This window comes from Cryptomeria japonica, unplaced genomic scaffold (assembly GCF_030272615.1).
Source record: "Cryptomeria japonica unplaced genomic scaffold, Sugi_1.0 HiC_scaffold_98, whole genome shotgun sequence".
NCBI lineage: Eukaryota > Viridiplantae > Streptophyta > Pinopsida > Cupressales > Cupressaceae > Cryptomeria > Cryptomeria japonica.
The window spans coordinates 236,187-240,000 of record NW_026728920.1 but is presented as its reverse complement, the minus strand read 5'-3'; positions in this window follow the sequence as shown (position 1 = coordinate 240,000).

Genomic DNA, 3,814 nt, shown 5'->3' with positions numbered 1-3,814 from the left:
AATATCTCGTTAATACCGCCAAGGAAATGGCACAAGCACACACACACAAGCATCCTCGGAAGAGGACAGTTCGAGTGACAGGTCAAATCCAAGAGTTCCGAAGACTACCTCCAGGAACAATCGGGAACAAGACCGATTACAAGTCGTCGAGTCTGTTACTGGGCGAACACGAGATGCGCACAGGAAATCGATCAGCCCTCACAATGGCCCAAGGCCAGAGATCGGACTGCTACGATTTACCCCAACAATCATCGTGCCACTCTTCGCAGAGAGGTGATAGACGCCAACGAGCCCGCGCATAGCAATCGAGGTGTAAAAAGGGCGTTGAAGGCAGGAAGCCTGGACGAAAGAGGCTACGAGGTCACCTCGAAGCGGTCTAAGAATCGGGCGCACTTGGGGCGACTACCAGTGCCAACCCCTTATCCCGCGGTGCGTCCGACACACAGAAATTTCCAAGGCGGCCAAGGAGCCTCCCCGCATAGCAATCGGGGTGTGAGGTTACGGATGCAGCATTGATAGCAATCGAGGTGGGAGGCGAAGGATGCAGAAGTGAGAGCCGAGGGATGTAGCAGAGATAGCAATCGGGGTGTGTGATGCAGAAGAGATAGCAATCGAGGTGTGCGGTGGGAAGGGCCCAGCAGCCAGAATGCATGAAGCGACGGATGAAGCAGTGATGACAACCGGGCTGTGAGGAGAGGAGGGATGCAGCCAAGAAAGCAATCAGGGCTCGAGGCAAGGGATGCATCAAGGATAGCAATCATGTTGTGAGGCGAGATTCCAAAGGCTAAACGTGAGAGGCTGCAGGGTCGACTCAGAGAGGTCTATGCATGTGAGAGGCTGAAAGCAAGGTCAACTCGGAGCGGTCTATGCATCGGGCGCGCTTGGGGCGACTACCAGTGCCAACCCCTTATCCCGCGACGCGTCCGACAAAGAGAACGTTCCAAGGCGGCAGAGGAGGTTACCAGCCGAAGGATGCAGTAGCAATAACAGGTATAGTTCCGCGGCGGCCGAGAAGACTCACCGCATAGGAATCGGGATGCGAGGCGAGGGATGCGGCGGGAAGGCCCCGACGGCTAAACGGAAGAGGCTGCAGGGCCGCCTCGGAATGGTCCAAGCATCGGACGCGATTGGGACGACTACCAGTGCCAACCCCTTATCCCGCGATGCGTCCGATACACAGATAGTTCCAAGGCGGCCGAGGAGCCTCACCGCATATCAATCGGGGTGCGAGGCGAGGGATGGGGCGGGAAGGCCCCAACGGCTAGACGGAAGAGGCTTCAGGGCCACCTCGGAATGCTCCAAGCATCGGACGCGCTTGGGGCGACTACCAGTGCCAACCCCTTATCCCGCGATGCGTCCGATACACAGATGGTTCCAAGGCGGCCGAGGAGCCTCACCGCATAGCAATCGGGGGTGCGAGGCGAGGGATGGGGCGGGAAGGCCCCAACGGCTAGACGGAAGAGGCTTCAGGGCCGCCTCGGAATGGTCCAAGCATCGGACGCGCTTGGGGCGACTACCAGTGACAACCCCTCATCCCGCGATGCGTCCGATACGAAGATGGTTCCAAGGCGGCCGAGGAGCCTCACCGCATAGCAATCGGGGTGCGAGGTGGGGGATGCGGCGAGATGGCCCCAACGGCTAGACGGAAGAGGCCACAGGGCCGCATCGGAATAGTCCAAGCATCGGACGCGCTTGGGGCGACTACCAGTGACAACCCCTTATCCCGCGATGCGTCCGATACGAAGATAGTTCCAAGGCGGCCGAGGAGCCTCACCGCATAGCAATCCGGGTGCGAGGTGGGGGATGCGGCGAGATGGCCCCAACGGCTAGACGGAAGAGGCTGCAGGGCCGCCTCGGAATAGTCCAAGCATCGGACGCGCTTGGGGCGACTACCAGTGACAACCCCTTATCCCGCGATGCTTCCGATACGAAGACAGTTCCAAGGCGGCCGAGGAGCCTCACCGCATAGCAATGGGGGTGCGAGGTGAGGGATGCGGCGAGATGGCCCCAACGGCTAGACGGAAGAGGCCACAGGGCCGCCTCGGAATAGTCCAAGCATCGGACGCGCTTGGGGCGACTACCAGTGACAACCCCTTATCCCGCGATGCATCCGATACGAAGATAGTTCCCAGGCGGCCGAGGAGCCTCACCGCATAGCAATCGGGGTGCGAGGCGAGGGATGCGGCGAGATGGCCCCAAAGGGTAGACGGAAGAGGCTGCGGGGCCGCCTCGGAATAGTCCAAGCATCGAACGCGCTTGGGGCGACTACCACTGCCAACCCCTTATCCCGCGATGCGTCCGATACACAGATAGTTCCGAGGCGGCCGAGGAGCTGGGGGATGCGGCGAGATGGCCCCAACGGCTAGACGGAAGAGGCTGCAGGGCCGCCTCGGAATAGTCCAAGCATCGGACGCGCTTGGGGCGACTACCAGTGACAACCCCTTATCCCGCGATGCGTCCGATACACAGATAGTTCCGAGGCGGCCAAGGAGCCTCACCGCATAGCAATCGTGGTGCGAGGTGGGGGATGCAGCGAGATGGCCCCAACGGCTAGACGGAAGAGGCTGCAGGGCCGCCTCGGAATGGTCCAAGCATCGGACGCGCTTGGGGCGACTACCACTGCCAACCCCTTATCCCGCGATGCGTCCGATACACAGATAGTTCCAAGGCGGCCGAGGAGCCTCACCGAATAGCAATCGGGGTGCGAGGCGAGGGATGCGGCGAGAAAGCCCCAACGGCTAGAGGGAAGAGGCTTCAGGTCCGCCTCGGAATGGTCCAAGCATCGGACGCGCTTGGGGCGACTACCAGTGACAACCCCTTATCCCGCGACGCGTCCGATACACAGATAGTTCCAAGGCGGCCGAGGAGCCTCACCGCATAGCAATCGGGGTGCGAGGCGAGGGATGCGGCGAGAAGGACCCAACGGCTAGACGGAAGAGGCTTCAGGGCCGCCTCGGAATGGTCCAAGCATCGGACGCGCTTGGGGCGACTACCAGTGACAACCCCTTATCCCGCGACGCGTCCGATACACAGATAGTTCCAAGGCGGCCGAGGAGCCTCACCGCATAGCAATCGGGGTGCGAGGCGAGGGATGCGGCGAGAAGGACCCAACGGCTAGACGGAAGAGGCTTCAGGTCCGCCTCGGAATGGTCCAAGCATCGGACGCGCTTGGGGCGACTACCAGTGACAACCCCTTATCCCGCGACGCGTCCGATACACAGATAGTTCCAAGGCGGCCGAGGAGCCTCACCGCATAGCAATCGGGGTGCGAGGCGAGGGATGCGGCGAGAAGGACCCAACGGCTAGACGGAAGAGGCTTCAGGGCCGCCTCGGAATGGTCCAAGCATCGGACGCGCTTGGGGCGACTACCAGTGACAACCCCTTATCCCGCGATGCGTCCGATACACAGATAGTTCCAAGGCGGCCGAGGAGCCTCACCGCATAGCAATCGGGGTGCGAGGCGAGGGATGCGGCGAGAAGGACCCAACGGCTAGACGGAAGAGGCTTCAGGGCCGCCTCGGAATGGTCCAAGCATCGGACGCGCTTGGGGCGACTACCAGTGACAACCCCTTATCCCGCGACGCGTCCGATACACAGATAGTTCCAAGGCGGCCGAGGAGCCTCACCGCATAGCAATCGGGGTGCGAGGCGAGGGATGCGGCAAGAAGGACCCAACGGCTAGACGGAAGAGGCTTCAGGGCCGCCTCGGAATGGTCCAAGCATCGGACGCGCTTGGGGCGACTACCAGTGACAACCCCTTATCCCGCGACGCGTCCGATACACAGATAGTTCCAAGGCGGCCGAGGAGCCTCAC